At 39.7% G+C, this 15,245-nt stretch overlaps 16 non-coding genes across 16 annotated transcripts; all 16 read left to right on the top strand.

The window, feature by feature from the left end:
• The first annotated feature begins 800 nt into the window (after positions 1-800).
• trnan-guu (transfer RNA asparagine (anticodon GUU)) lies at positions 801-874 on the top strand. The gene has a single exon. It is a non-coding gene; the product is annotated as a tRNA-Asn (tRNA).
• Positions 875-1,746: 872 nt separating this feature from the next.
• trnan-guu (transfer RNA asparagine (anticodon GUU)) lies at positions 1,747-1,820 on the top strand. The gene has a single exon. It is a non-coding gene; the product is annotated as a tRNA-Asn (tRNA).
• Positions 1,821-2,692: 872 nt separating this feature from the next.
• Positions 2,693-2,766, top strand: trnan-guu (transfer RNA asparagine (anticodon GUU)). The gene has a single exon. It is a non-coding gene; the product is annotated as a tRNA-Asn (tRNA).
• An 872-nt stretch (positions 2,767-3,638) lies between these two features.
• Positions 3,639-3,712, top strand: trnan-guu (transfer RNA asparagine (anticodon GUU)). The gene has a single exon. It is a non-coding gene; the product is annotated as a tRNA-Asn (tRNA).
• Positions 3,713-4,584: 872 nt separating this feature from the next.
• Positions 4,585-4,658, top strand: trnan-guu (transfer RNA asparagine (anticodon GUU)). The gene has a single exon. It is a non-coding gene; the product is annotated as a tRNA-Asn (tRNA).
• An 872-nt stretch (positions 4,659-5,530) lies between these two features.
• trnan-guu (transfer RNA asparagine (anticodon GUU)) lies at positions 5,531-5,604 on the top strand. Its single transcript has one exon. It is a non-coding gene; the product is annotated as a tRNA-Asn (tRNA).
• Positions 5,605-6,476: 872 nt separating this feature from the next.
• On the top strand, positions 6,477-6,550 carry trnan-guu (transfer RNA asparagine (anticodon GUU)). The gene has a single exon. It is a non-coding gene; the product is annotated as a tRNA-Asn (tRNA).
• Positions 6,551-7,422: 872 nt separating this feature from the next.
• trnan-guu (transfer RNA asparagine (anticodon GUU)) lies at positions 7,423-7,496 on the top strand. The gene has a single exon. It is a non-coding gene; the product is annotated as a tRNA-Asn (tRNA).
• An 872-nt stretch (positions 7,497-8,368) lies between these two features.
• Positions 8,369-8,442, top strand: trnan-guu (transfer RNA asparagine (anticodon GUU)). Its single transcript has one exon. It is a non-coding gene; the product is annotated as a tRNA-Asn (tRNA).
• An 871-nt stretch (positions 8,443-9,313) lies between these two features.
• trnan-guu (transfer RNA asparagine (anticodon GUU)) lies at positions 9,314-9,387 on the top strand. Its single transcript has one exon. It is a non-coding gene; the product is annotated as a tRNA-Asn (tRNA).
• An 872-nt stretch (positions 9,388-10,259) lies between these two features.
• trnan-guu (transfer RNA asparagine (anticodon GUU)) lies at positions 10,260-10,333 on the top strand. The gene has a single exon. It is a non-coding gene; the product is annotated as a tRNA-Asn (tRNA).
• Positions 10,334-11,205: 872 nt separating this feature from the next.
• Positions 11,206-11,279, top strand: trnan-guu (transfer RNA asparagine (anticodon GUU)). The gene has a single exon. It is a non-coding gene; the product is annotated as a tRNA-Asn (tRNA).
• Positions 11,280-12,151: 872 nt separating this feature from the next.
• trnan-guu (transfer RNA asparagine (anticodon GUU)) lies at positions 12,152-12,225 on the top strand. Its single transcript has one exon. It is a non-coding gene; the product is annotated as a tRNA-Asn (tRNA).
• Positions 12,226-13,097: 872 nt separating this feature from the next.
• trnan-guu (transfer RNA asparagine (anticodon GUU)) lies at positions 13,098-13,171 on the top strand. The gene has a single exon. It is a non-coding gene; the product is annotated as a tRNA-Asn (tRNA).
• Positions 13,172-14,043: 872 nt separating this feature from the next.
• Positions 14,044-14,117, top strand: trnan-guu (transfer RNA asparagine (anticodon GUU)). Its single transcript has one exon. It is a non-coding gene; the product is annotated as a tRNA-Asn (tRNA).
• An 872-nt stretch (positions 14,118-14,989) lies between these two features.
• On the top strand, positions 14,990-15,063 carry trnan-guu (transfer RNA asparagine (anticodon GUU)). Its single transcript has one exon. It is a non-coding gene; the product is annotated as a tRNA-Asn (tRNA).
• The last annotated feature ends 182 nt before the right edge of the window (positions 15,064-15,245 follow it).

Raw genomic sequence — 15,245 nt, 5'->3', positions numbered from 1 at the left:
GACTGTTTATTTAAAAGTTGGTGATTTGAGCCCACCCAGGCATGCTGTCTTTCTGTTTCTAGTGATATGGAAGACCTTCCTGGCCTTACAGTAAGCTTGCTTTTGACCTGCTCTGTTTCCTGTTGTCACATGTGATTGGTGTGTTGTTGTACATGAAAGATGACAAGTTAATATACCTACTGGTAAAATGGCTGTCAATGGTCTCTGATCTTCTGTTACTCAATAGCTTGATCATTCTGTGTTCTCCAAGGAACATATAATTTATTCTTATTAATCTGGCTAGTATGACAACGTAAATGATGTCAATCTGGCATGAATAACCTTAGCATTTATATTTATCTCGCGAGAAGGACAATGTTGGTCCAGTGTGTTTGTGTGTATATGTACGCCTATACGCCATGAAAGTGACTAGCCACTTCATCATTCTTCCAGAGTCAGTCCCCTTATTATTTGGAATGGGCTTGGCGATTATATATTACATTTGTGAAAATGCAGTTGTTTAAAATATATATTTATCAGAATATATTTGTGATTGTGGCTGAATTTACTCCTGCCAGATGCCTTTTAATATAATGTTGAGCTGACGAACATTGCGCTACATTTTTGCCCTTTTAAGGCCATTCAAAAAGCTAACAAACATTAGAAAACTACAGGTCTACTTCCTTGAAAATGTTGCTGCACTTTCGATGCACGTTAACACAACCATTGGAACAAAGTGTTGTTGTTTCGTAAACTCCATGTTCAGTTGGATGAGAGCACAAATGGACAGCAATCAAGAGTCAGGATCAAACACACCACAAGTCTCTGTGGCGCAATTGGTTAGCGCGTTAGACTGTTAATCTAAAGGTTGGTGGTTCGAGCCCACCCAGGGACGACAGTTCTCAGTTTGTTGTGCTCCATGATGTGGATATGACAAGTCTCTGTGGTGCAATTGGTTGGCGCGTTAGACTGTTTATTTAAAAGTTGGTGATTTGAGCCCACCCAGGCATGCTGTCTTTCTGTTTCTAGTGATATGGAAGACCTTCCTGGCCTTACAGTAAGCTTGCTTTTGACCTGCTCTGTTTCCTGTTGTCACATGTGATTGGTGTGTTGTTGTACATGAAAGATGACAAGTTAATATACCTACTGGTAAAATGGCTGTCAATGGTCTCTGATCTTCTGTTACTCAATAGCTTGATCATTCTGTGTTCTCCAAGGAACATATAATTTATTCTTATTAATCTGGCTAGTATGACAACGTAAATGATGTCAATCTGGCATGAATAACCTTAGCATTTATATTTATCTCGCGAGAAGGACAATGTTGGTCCAGTGTGTTTGTGTGTATATGTACGCCTATACGCCATGAAAGTGACTAGCCACTTCATCATTCTTCCAGAGTCAGTCCCCTTATTATTTGGAATGGGCTTGGCGATTATATATTACATTTGTGAAAATGCAGTTGTTTAAAATATATATTTATCAGAATATATTTGTGATTGTGGCTGAATTTACTCCTGCCAGATGCCTTTTAATATAATGTTGAGCTGACGAACATTGCGCTACATTTTTGCCCTTTTAAGGCCATTCAAAAAGCTAACAAACATTAGAAAACTACAGGTCTACTTCCTTGAAAATGTTGCTGCACTTTCGATGCACGTTAACACAACCATTGGAACAAAGTGTTGTTGTTTCGTAAACTCCATGTTCAGTTGGATGAGAGCACAAATGGACAGCAATCAAGAGTCAGGATCAAACACACCACAAGTCTCTGTGGCGCAATTGGTTAGCGCGTTAGACTGTTAATCTAAAGGTTGGTGGTTCGAGCCCACCCAGGGACGACAGTTCTCAGTTTGTTGTGCTCCATGATGTGGATATGACAAGTCTCTGTGGTGCAATTGGTTGGCGCGTTAGACTGTTTATTTAAAAGTTGGTGATTTGAGCCCACCCAGGCATGCTGTCTTTCTGTTTCTAGTGATATGGAAGACCTTCCTGGCCTTACAGTAAGCTTGCTTTTGACCTGCTCTGTTTCCTGTTGTCACATGTGATTGGTGTGTTGTTGTACATGAAAGATGACAAGTTAATATACCTACTGGTAAAATGGCTGTCAATGGTCTCTGATCTTCTGTTACTCAATAGCTTGATCATTCTGTGTTCTCCAAGGAACATATAATTTATTCTTATTAATCTGGCTAGTATGACAACGTAAATGATGTCAATCTGGCATGAATAACCTTAGCATTTATATTTATCTCGCGAGAAGGACAATGTTGGTCCAGTGTGTTTGTGTGTATATGTACGCCTATACGCCATGAAAGTGACTAGCCACTTCATCATTCTTCCAGAGTCAGTCCCCTTATTATTTGGAATGGGCTTGGCGATTATATATTACATTTGTGAAAATGCAGTTGTTTAAAATATATATTTATCAGAATATATTTGTGATTGTGGCTGAATTTACTCCTGCCAGATGCCTTTTAATATAATGTTGAGCTGACGAACATTGCGCTACATTTTTGCCCTTTTAAGGCCATTCAAAAAGCTAACAAACATTAGAAAACTACAGGTCTACTTCCTTGAAAATGTTGCTGCACTTTCGATGCACGTTAACACAACCATTGGAACAAAGTGTTGTTGTTTCGTAAACTCCATGTTCAGTTGGATGAGAGCACAAATGGACAGCAATCAAGAGTCAGGATCAAACACACCACAAGTCTCTGTGGCGCAATTGGTTAGCGCGTTAGACTGTTAATCTAAAGGTTGGTGGTTCGAGCCCACCCAGGGACGACAGTTCTCAGTTTGTTGTGCTCCATGATGTGGATATGACAAGTCTCTGTGGTGCAATTGGTTGGCGCGTTAGACTGTTTATTTAAAAGTTGGTGATTTGAGCCCACCCAGGCATGCTGTCTTTCTGTTTCTAGTGATATGGAAGACCTTCCTGGCCTTACAGTAAGCTTGCTTTTGACCTGCTCTGTTTCCTGTTGTCACATGTGATTGGTGTGTTGTTGTACATGAAAGATGACAAGTTAATATACCTACTGGTAAAATGGCTGTCAATGGTCTCTGATCTTCTGTTACTCAATAGCTTGATCATTCTGTGTTCTCCAAGGAACATATAATTTATTCTTATTAATCTGGCTAGTATGACAACGTAAATGATGTCAATCTGGCATGAATAACCTTAGCATTTATATTTATCTCGCGAGAAGGACAATGTTGGTCCAGTGTGTTTGTGTGTATATGTACGCCTATACGCCATGAAAGTGACTAGCCACTTCATCATTCTTCCAGAGTCAGTCCCCTTATTATTTGGAATGGGCTTGGCGATTATATATTACATTTGTGAAAATGCAGTTGTTTAAAATATATATTTATCAGAATATATTTGTGATTGTGGCTGAATTTACTCCTGCCAGATGCCTTTTAATATAATGTTGAGCTGACGAACATTGCGCTACATTTTTGCCCTTTTAAGGCCATTCAAAAAGCTAACAAACATTAGAAAACTACAGGTCTACTTCCTTGAAAATGTTGCTGCACTTTCGATGCACGTTAACACAACCATTGGAACAAAGTGTTGTTGTTTCGTAAACTCCATGTTCAGTTGGATGAGAGCACAAATGGACAGCAATCAAGAGTCAGGATCAAACACACCACAAGTCTCTGTGGCGCAATTGGTTAGCGCGTTAGACTGTTAATCTAAAGGTTGGTGGTTCGAGCCCACCCAGGGACGACAGTTCTCAGTTTGTTGTGCTCCATGATGTGGATATGACAAGTCTCTGTGGTGCAATTGGTTGGCGCGTTAGACTGTTTATTTAAAAGTTGGTGATTTGAGCCCACCCAGGCATGCTGTCTTTCTGTTTCTAGTGATATGGAAGACCTTCCTGGCCTTACAGTAAGCTTGCTTTTGACCTGCTCTGTTTCCTGTTGTCACATGTGATTGGTGTGTTGTTGTACATGAAAGATGACAAGTTAATATACCTACTGGTAAAATGGCTGTCAATGGTCTCTGATCTTCTGTTACTCAATAGCTTGATCATTCTGTGTTCTCCAAGGAACATATAATTTATTCTTATTAATCTGGCTAGTATGACAACGTAAATGATGTCAATCTGGCATGAATAACCTTAGCATTTATATTTATCTCGCGAGAAGGACAATGTTGGTCCAGTGTGTTTGTGTGTATATGTACGCCTATACGCCATGAAAGTGACTAGCCACTTCATCATTCTTCCAGAGTCAGTCCCCTTATTATTTGGAATGGGCTTGGCGATTATATATTACATTTGTGAAAATGCAGTTGTTTAAAATATATATTTATCAGAATATATTTGTGATTGTGGCTGAATTTACTCCTGCCAGATGCCTTTTAATATAATGTTGAGCTGACGAACATTGCGCTACATTTTTGCCCTTTTAAGGCCATTCAAAAAGCTAACAAACATTAGAAAACTACAGGTCTACTTCCTTGAAAATGTTGCTGCACTTTCGATGCACGTTAACACAACCATTGGAACAAAGTGTTGTTGTTTCGTAAACTCCATGTTCAGTTGGATGAGAGCACAAATGGACAGCAATCAAGAGTCAGGATCAAACACACCACAAGTCTCTGTGGCGCAATTGGTTAGCGCGTTAGACTGTTAATCTAAAGGTTGGTGGTTCGAGCCCACCCAGGGACGACAGTTCTCAGTTTGTTGTGCTCCATGATGTGGATATGACAAGTCTCTGTGGTGCAATTGGTTGGCGCGTTAGACTGTTTATTTAAAAGTTGGTGATTTGAGCCCACCCAGGCATGCTGTCTTTCTGTTTCTAGTGATATGGAAGACCTTCCTGGCCTTACAGTAAGCTTGCTTTTGACCTGCTCTGTTTCCTGTTGTCACATGTGATTGGTGTGTTGTTGTACATGAAAGATGACAAGTTAATATACCTACTGGTAAAATGGCTGTCAATGGTCTCTGATCTTCTGTTACTCAATAGCTTGATCATTCTGTGTTCTCCAAGGAACATATAATTTATTCTTATTAATCTGGCTAGTATGACAACGTAAATGATGTCAATCTGGCATGAATAACCTTAGCATTTATATTTATCTCGCGAGAAGGACAATGTTGGTCCAGTGTGTTTGTGTGTATATGTACGCCTATACGCCATGAAAGTGACTAGCCACTTCATCATTCTTCCAGAGTCAGTCCCCTTATTATTTGGAATGGGCTTGGCGATTATATATTACATTTGTGAAAATGCAGTTGTTTAAAATATATATTTATCAGAATATATTTGTGATTGTGGCTGAATTTACTCCTGCCAGATGCCTTTTAATATAATGTTGAGCTGACGAACATTGCGCTACATTTTTGCCCTTTTAAGGCCATTCAAAAAGCTAACAAACATTAGAAAACTACAGGTCTACTTCCTTGAAAATGTTGCTGCACTTTCGATGCACGTTAACACAACCATTGGAACAAAGTGTTGTTGTTTCGTAAACTCCATGTTCAGTTGGATGAGAGCACAAATGGACAGCAATCAAGAGTCAGGATCAAACACACCACAAGTCTCTGTGGCGCAATTGGTTAGCGCGTTAGACTGTTAATCTAAAGGTTGGTGGTTCGAGCCCACCCAGGGACGACAGTTCTCAGTTTGTTGTGCTCCATGATGTGGATATGACAAGTCTCTGTGGTGCAATTGGTTGGCGCGTTAGACTGTTTATTTAAAAGTTGGTGATTTGAGCCCACCCAGGCATGCTGTCTTTCTGTTTCTAGTGATATGGAAGACCTTCCTGGCCTTACAGTAAGCTTGCTTTTGACCTGCTCTGTTTCCTGTTGTCACATGTGATTGGTGTGTTGTTGTACATGAAAGATGACAAGTTAATATACCTACTGGTAAAATGGCTGTCAATGGTCTCTGATCTTCTGTTACTCAATAGCTTGATCATTCTGTGTTCTCCAAGGAACATATAATTTATTCTTATTAATCTGGCTAGTATGACAACGTAAATGATGTCAATCTGGCATGAATAACCTTAGCATTTATATTTATCTCGCGAGAAGGACAATGTTGGTCCAGTGTGTTTGTGTGTATATGTACGCCTATACGCCATGAAAGTGACTAGCCACTTCATCATTCTTCCAGAGTCAGTCCCCTTATTATTTGGAATGGGCTTGGCGATTATATATTACATTTGTGAAAATGCAGTTGTTTAAAATATATATTTATCAGAATATATTTGTGATTGTGGCTGAATTTACTCCTGCCAGATGCCTTTTAATATAATGTTGAGCTGACGAACATTGCGCTACATTTTTGCCCTTTTAAGGCCATTCAAAAAGCTAACAAACATTAGAAAACTACAGGTCTACTTCCTTGAAAATGTTGCTGCACTTTCGATGCACGTTAACACAACCATTGGAACAAAGTGTTGTTGTTTCGTAAACTCCATGTTCAGTTGGATGAGAGCACAAATGGACAGCAATCAAGAGTCAGGATCAAACACACCACAAGTCTCTGTGGCGCAATTGGTTAGCGCGTTAGACTGTTAATCTAAAGGTTGGTGGTTCGAGCCCACCCAGGGACGACAGTTCTCAGTTTGTTGTGCTCCATGATGTGGATATGACAAGTCTCTGTGGTGCAATTGGTTGGCGCGTTAGACTGTTTATTTAAAAGTTGGTGATTTGAGCCCACCCAGGCATGCTGTCTTTCTGTTTCTAGTGATATGGAAGACCTTCCTGGCCTTACAGTAAGCTTGCTTTTGACCTGCTCTGTTTCCTGTTGTCACATGTGATTGGTGTGTTGTTGTACATGAAAGATGACAAGTTAATATACCTACTGGTAAAATGGCTGTCAATGGTCTCTGATCTTCTGTTACTCAATAGCTTGATCATTCTGTGTTCTCCAAGGAACATATAATTTATTCTTATTAATCTGGCTAGTATGACAACGTAAATGATGTCAATCTGGCATGAATAACCTTAGCATTTATATTTATCTCGCGAGAAGGACAATGTTGGTCCAGTGTGTTTGTGTGTATATGTACGCCTATACGCCATGAAAGTGACTAGCCACTTCATCATTCTTCCAGAGTCAGTCCCCTTATTATTTGGAATGGGCTTGGCGATTATATATTACATTTGTGAAAATGCAGTTGTTTAAAATATATATTTATCAGAATATATTTGTGATTGTGGCTGAATTTACTCCTGCCAGATGCCTTTTAATATAATGTTGAGCTGACGAACATTGCGCTACATTTTTGCCCTTTTAAGGCCATTCAAAAAGCTAACAAACATTAGAAAACTACAGGTCTACTTCCTTGAAAATGTTGCTGCACTTTCGATGCACGTTAACACAACCATTGGAACAAAGTGTTGTTGTTTCGTAAACTCCATGTTCAGTTGGATGAGAGCACAAATGGACAGCAATCAAGAGTCAGGATCAAACACACCACAAGTCTCTGTGGCGCAATTGGTTAGCGCGTTAGACTGTTAATCTAAAGGTTGGTGGTTCGAGCCCACCCAGGGACGACAGTTCTCAGTTTGTTGTGCTCCATGATGTGGATATGACAAGTCTCTGTGGTGCAATTGGTTGGCGCGTTAGACTGTTTATTTAAAAGTTGGTGATTTGAGCCCACCCAGGCATGCTGTCTTTCTGTTTCTAGTGATATGGAAGACCTTCCTGGCCTTACAGTAAGCTTGCTTTTGACCTGCTCTGTTTCCTGTTGTCACATGTGATTGGTGTGTTGTTGTACATGAAAGATGACAAGTTAATATACCTACTGGTAAAATGGCTGTCAATGGTCTCTGATCTTCTGTTACTCAATAGCTTGATCATTCTGTGTTCTCCAAGGAACATATAATTTATTCTTATTAATCTGGCTAGTATGACAACGTAAATGATGTCAATCTGGCATGAATAACCTTAGCATTTATATTTATCTCGCGAGAAGGACAATGTTGGTCCAGTGTGTTTGTGTGTATATGTACGCCTATACGCCATGAAAGTGACTAGCCACTTCATCATTCTTCCAGAGTCAGTCCCCTTATTATTTGGAATGGGCTTGGCGATTATATATTACATTTGTGAAAATGCAGTTGTTTAAAATATATATTTATCAGAATATATTTGTGATTGTGGCTGAATTTACTCCTGCCAGATGCCTTTTAATATAATGTTGAGCTGACGAACATTGCGCTACATTTTTGCCCTTTTAAGGCCATTCAAAAAGCTAACAAACATTAGAAAACTACAGGTCTACTTCCTTGAAAATGTTGCTGCACTTTCGATGCACGTTAACACAACCATTGGAACAAAGTGTTGTTGTTTCGTAAACTCCATGTTCAGTTGGATGAGAGCACAAATGGACAGCAATCAAGAGTCAGGATCAAACACACCACAAGTCTCTGTGGCGCAATTGGTTAGCGCGTTAGACTGTTAATCTAAAGGTTGGTGGTTCGAGCCCACCCAGGGACGACAGTTCTCAGTTTGTTGTGCTCCATGATGTGGATATGACAAGTCTCTGTGGTGCAATTGGTTGGCGCGTTAGACTGTTTATTTAAAAGTTGGTGATTTGAGCCCACCCAGGCATGCTGTCTTTCTGTTTCTAGTGATATGGAAGACCTTCCTGGCCTTACAGTAAGCTTGCTTTTGACCTGCTCTGTTTCCTGTTGTCACATGTGATTGGTGTGTTGTTGTACATGAAAGATGACAAGTTAATATACCTACTGGTAAAATGGCTGTCAATGGTCTCTGATCTTCTGTTACTCAATAGCTTGATCATTCTGTGTTCTCCAAGGAACATATAATTTATTCTTATTAATCTGGCTAGTATGACAACGTAAATGATGTCAATCTGGCATGAATAACCTTAGCATTTATATTATCTCGCGAGAAGGACAATGTTGGTCCAGTGTGTTTGTGTGTATATGTACGCCTATACGCCATGAAAGTGACTAGCCACTTCATCATTCTTCCAGAGTCAGTCCCCTTATTATTTGGAATGGGCTTGGCGATTATATATTACATTTGTGAAAATGCAGTTGTTTAAAATATATATTTATCAGAATATATTTGTGATTGTGGCTGAATTTACTCCTGCCAGATGCCTTTTAATATAATGTTGAGCTGACGAACATTGCGCTACATTTTTGCCCTTTTAAGGCCATTCAAAAAGCTAACAAACATTAGAAAACTACAGGTCTACTTCCTTGAAAATGTTGCTGCACTTTCGATGCACGTTAACACAACCATTGGAACAAAGTGTTGTTGTTTCGTAAACTCCATGTTCAGTTGGATGAGAGCACAAATGGACAGCAATCAAGAGTCAGGATCAAACACACCACAAGTCTCTGTGGCGCAATTGGTTAGCGCGTTAGACTGTTAATCTAAAGGTTGGTGGTTCGAGCCCACCCAGGGACGACAGTTCTCAGTTTGTTGTGCTCCATGATGTGGATATGACAAGTCTCTGTGGTGCAATTGGTTGGCGCGTTAGACTGTTTATTTAAAAGTTGGTGATTTGAGCCCACCCAGGCATGCTGTCTTTCTGTTTCTAGTGATATGGAAGACCTTCCTGGCCTTACAGTAAGCTTGCTTTTGACCTGCTCTGTTTCCTGTTGTCACATGTGATTGGTGTGTTGTTGTACATGAAAGATGACAAGTTAATATACCTACTGGTAAAATGGCTGTCAATGGTCTCTGATCTTCTGTTACTCAATAGCTTGATCATTCTGTGTTCTCCAAGGAACATATAATTTATTCTTATTAATCTGGCTAGTATGACAACGTAAATGATGTCAATCTGGCATGAATAACCTTAGCATTTATATTTATCTCGCGAGAAGGACAATGTTGGTCCAGTGTGTTTGTGTGTATATGTACGCCTATACGCCATGAAAGTGACTAGCCACTTCATCATTCTTCCAGAGTCAGTCCCCTTATTATTTGGAATGGGCTTGGCGATTATATATTACATTTGTGAAAATGCAGTTGTTTAAAATATATATTTATCAGAATATATTTGTGATTGTGGCTGAATTTACTCCTGCCAGATGCCTTTTAATATAATGTTGAGCTGACGAACATTGCGCTACATTTTTGCCCTTTTAAGGCCATTCAAAAAGCTAACAAACATTAGAAAACTACAGGTCTACTTCCTTGAAAATGTTGCTGCACTTTCGATGCACGTTAACACAACCATTGGAACAAAGTGTTGTTGTTTCGTAAACTCCATGTTCAGTTGGATGAGAGCACAAATGGACAGCAATCAAGAGTCAGGATCAAACACACCACAAGTCTCTGTGGCGCAATTGGTTAGCGCGTTAGACTGTTAATCTAAAGGTTGGTGGTTCGAGCCCACCCAGGGACGACAGTTCTCAGTTTGTTGTGCTCCATGATGTGGATATGACAAGTCTCTGTGGTGCAATTGGTTGGCGCGTTAGACTGTTTATTTAAAAGTTGGTGATTTGAGCCCACCCAGGCATGCTGTCTTTCTGTTTCTAGTGATATGGAAGACCTTCCTGGCCTTACAGTAAGCTTGCTTTTGACCTGCTCTGTTTCCTGTTGTCACATGTGATTGGTGTGTTGTTGTACATGAAAGATGACAAGTTAATATACCTACTGGTAAAATGGCTGTCAATGGTCTCTGATCTTCTGTTACTCAATAGCTTGATCATTCTGTGTTCTCCAAGGAACATATAATTTATTCTTATTAATCTGGCTAGTATGACAACGTAAATGATGTCAATCTGGCATGAATAACCTTAGCATTTATATTTATCTCGCGAGAAGGACAATGTTGGTCCAGTGTGTTTGTGTGTATATGTACGCCTATACGCCATGAAAGTGACTAGCCACTTCATCATTCTTCCAGAGTCAGTCCCCTTATTATTTGGAATGGGCTTGGCGATTATATATTACATTTGTGAAAATGCAGTTGTTTAAAATATATATTTATCAGAATATATTTGTGATTGTGGCTGAATTTACTCCTGCCAGATGCCTTTTAATATAATGTTGAGCTGACGAACATTGCGCTACATTTTTGCCCTTTTAAGGCCATTCAAAAAGCTAACAAACATTAGAAAACTACAGGTCTACTTCCTTGAAAATGTTGCTGCACTTTCGATGCACGTTAACACAACCATTGGAACAAAGTGTTGTTGTTTCGTAAACTCCATGTTCAGTTGGATGAGAGCACAAATGGACAGCAATCAAGAGTCAGGATCAAACACACCACAAGTCTCTGTGGCGCAATTGGTTAGCGCGTTAGACTGTTAATCTAAAGGTTGGTGGTTCGAGCCCACCCAGGGACGACAGTTCTCAGTTTGTTGTGCTCCATGATGTGGATATGACAAGTCTCTGTGGTGCAATTGGTTGGCGCGTTAGACTGTTTATTTAAAAGTTGGTGATTTGAGCCCACCCAGGCATGCTGTCTTTCTGTTTCTAGTGATATGGAAGACCTTCCTGGCCTTACAGTAAGCTTGCTTTTGACCTGCTCTGTTTCCTGTTGTCACATGTGATTGGTGTGTTGTTGTACATGAAAGATGACAAGTTAATATACCTACTGGTAAAATGGCTGTCAATGGTCTCTGATCTTCTGTTACTCAATAGCTTGATCATTCTGTGTTCTCCAAGGAACATATAATTTATTCTTATTAATCTGGCTAGTATGACAACGTAAATGATGTCAATCTGGCATGAATAACCTTAGCATTTATATTTATCTCGCGAGAAGGACAATGTTGGTCCAGTGTGTTTGTGTGTATATGTACGCCTATACGCCATGAAAGTGACTAGCCACTTCATCATTCTTCCAGAGTCAGTCCCCTTATTATTTGGAATGGGCTTGGCGATTATATATTACATTTGTGAAAATGCAGTTGTTTAAAATATATATTTATCAGAATATATTTGTGATTGTGGCTGAATTTACTCCTGCCAGATGCCTTTTAATATAATGTTGAGCTGACGAACATTGCGCTACATTTTTGCCCTTTTAAGGCCATTCAAAAAGCTAACAAACATTAGAAAACTACAGGTCTACTTCCTTGAAAATGTTGCTGCACTTTCGATGCACGTTAACACAACCATTGGAACAAAGTGTTGTTGTTTCGTAAACTCCATGTTCAGTTGGATGAGAGCACAAATGGACAGCAATCAAGAGTCAGGATCAAACACACCACAAGTCTCTGTGGCGCAATTGGTTAGCGCGTTAGACTGTTAATCTAAAGGTTGATGGTTCGAGCCCACCCAGGGACGACAGTTCTCAGTCTGTTGTGCTCCATGATGTGGATATGACAAGTCTCTGTGGTGCAATTGGTTGGCGTGTTAGACTGTTTATTTAAAAGTTGGTGATTTGAGCCCACCCAGGCATGCTGTCTTTCTGTTTCTAGTGATATGGAAGACCTTCCTGGCCTTACAGTAAGCTTGCTTTTGACCTGCTCTGTTTCCTGTTGTCACATGTGATTGGTGTGTTGTTGTACATGAAAGATGACAAGTTAATATACCTACTGGTAAAATGGCTGTCAATGGTCTCTGATCTTCTGTTACTCAATAGCTTGATCATTCTGTGTTCTCCAAGGAACATATAATTTATTCTTATTAATCTGGCTAGTATGACAACGTAAATGATGTCAATCTGGCATGAATAACCTTAGCATTTATATTTATCTCGCGAGAAGGACAATGTTGGTCCAGTGTGTTTGTGTGTATATGTACGCCTATACGCCATGAAAGTGACTAGCCACTTCATCATTCTTCCAGAGTCAGTCCCCTTATTATTTGGAATGGGCTTGGCGATTATATATTACATTTGTGAAAATGCAGTTGTTTAAAATATATATTTATCAGAATATATTTGTGATTGTGGCTGAATTTACTCCTGCCAGATGCCTTTTAATATAATGTTGAGCTGACGAACATTGCGCTACATTTTTGCCCTTTTAAGGCCATTCAAAAAGCTAACAAACATTAGAAAACTACAGGTCTACTTCCTTGAAAATGTTGCTGCACTTTCGATGCACGTTAACACAACCATTGGAACAAAGTGTTGTTGTTTCGTAAACTCCATGTTCAGTTGGATGAGAGCACAAATGGACAGCAATCAAGAGTCAGGATCAAACACACCACAAGTCTCTGTGGCGCAATTGGTTAGCGCGTTAGACTGTTAATCTAAAGGTTGGTGGTTCGAGCCCACCCAGGGACGACAGTTCTCAGTTTGTTGTGCTCCATGATGTGGATATGACAAGTCTCTGTGGTGCAATTGGTTGGCGCGTTAGACTGTTTATTTAAAAGTTGGTGATTTGAGCCCACCCAGGCATGCTGTCTTTCTGTTTCTAGTGATATGGAAGACCTTCCTGGCCTTACAGTAAGCTTGCTTTTGACCTGCTCTGTTTCCTGTTGTCACATGTGATTGGTGTGTTGTTGTACATGAAAGATGACAAGTTAATATACCTACTGGTAAAATGGCTGTCAATGGTCTCTGATCTTCTGTTACTCAATAGCTTGATCATTCTGTGTTCTCCAAGGAACATATAATTTATTCTTATTAATCTGGCTAGTATGACAACGTAAATGATGTCAATCTGGCATGAATAACCTTAGCATTTATATTTATCTCGCGAGAAGGACAATGTTGGTCCAGTGTGTTTGTGTGTATATGTACGCCTATACGCCATGAAAGTGACTAGCCACTTCATCATTCTTCCAGAGTCAGTCCCCTTATTATTTGGAATGGGCTTGGCGATTATATATTACATTTGTGAAAATGCAGTTGTTTAAAATATATATTTATCAGAATATATTTGTGATTGTGGCTGAATTTACTCCTGCCAGATGCCTTTTAATATAATGTTGAGCTGACGAACATTGCGCTACATTTTTGCCCTTTTAAGGCCATTCAAAAAGCTAACAAACATTAGAAAACTACAGGTCTACTTCCTTGAAAATGTTGCTGCACTTTCGATGCACGTTAACACAACCATTGGAACAAAGTGTTGTTGTTTCGTAAACTCCATGTTCAGTTGGATGAGAGCACAAATGGACAGCAATCAAGAGTCAGGATCAAATACACCACAAGTCTCTGTGGCGCAATTGGTTAGCGCGTTAGACTGTTAATCTAAAGGTTGATGGTTCGAGCCCACCCAGGGACGACAGTTCTCAGTCTGTTGTGCTCCATGATGTGGATATGACAAGTAACTGTGGTGCAATTGGTTGGCGTGTTAGACTGTTTATTTAAAAGTTGGTGATTTGAGCCCACCCAGGCATGCTGTCTTTCTGTTTCTAGTGATATGGAAGACCTTCCTGGCCTTACAGTAAGCTTGCTTTTGACCTGCTCTGTTTCCTGTTGTCACATGTGATTGGTGTGTTGTTGTACATGAAAGATGACAAGTTAATATACCTACTGGTAAAATGGCTGTCAATGGTCTCTGATCTTCTGTTACTCAATAGCTTGATCATTCTGTGTTCTCCAAGGAACATATAATTTATTCTTATTAATCTGGCTAGTATGACAACGTAAATGATGTCAATCTGGCATGAATAACCTTAGCATTTATATTTATCTCGCGAGAAGGACAATGTTGGTCCAGTGTGTTTGTGTGTCTATGTACGCCTATACGCCATGAAAGTGACTAGCCACTTCATCATTCTTCCAGAGTCAGTCCCCTTATTATTTGGAATGGGCTTGGCGATTATATATTACATTTGTGAAAATGCAGTTGTTTAAAATATATATTTATCAGAATATATTTGTGATTGTGGCTGAATTTACTCCTGCCAGATGCCTTTTAATATAATGTTGAGCTGACGAACATTGCGCTACATTTTTGCCCTTTTAAGGCCATTCAAAAAGCTAACAAACATTAGAAAACTACAGGTCTACTTCCTTGAAAATGTTGCTGCACTTTCGATGCACGTTAACACAACCATTGGAACAAAGTGTTGTTGTTTCGTAAACTCCATGTTCAGTTGGATGAGAGCACAAATGGACAGCAATCAAGAGTCAGGATCAAACACACCACAAGTCTCTGTGGCGCAATTGGTTAGCGCGTTAGACTGTTAATCTAAAGGTTGATGGTTCGAGCCCACCCAGGGACGACAGTTCTCAGTCTGTTGTGCTCCATGATGTGGATATGACAAGTAACTGTGGTGCAATTGGTTGGCGTGTTAGACTGTTTATTTAAAAGTTGGTGATTTGAGCCCACCCAGGCATGCTGTCTTTCTGTTTCTAGTGATATGGAAGACCTTCCTGGCCTTACAGTAAGCTTGCTTTTGACCTG

This window comes from Oncorhynchus kisutch, unplaced genomic scaffold, assembly GCF_002021735.2.
Source record: "Oncorhynchus kisutch isolate 150728-3 unplaced genomic scaffold, Okis_V2 scaffold924, whole genome shotgun sequence".
NCBI lineage: Eukaryota > Metazoa > Chordata > Actinopteri > Salmoniformes > Salmonidae > Oncorhynchus > Oncorhynchus kisutch.
The sequence above is the reverse complement of the archived record's forward strand: the minus strand, read 5'-3'. Positions and strand labels throughout refer to the sequence as shown.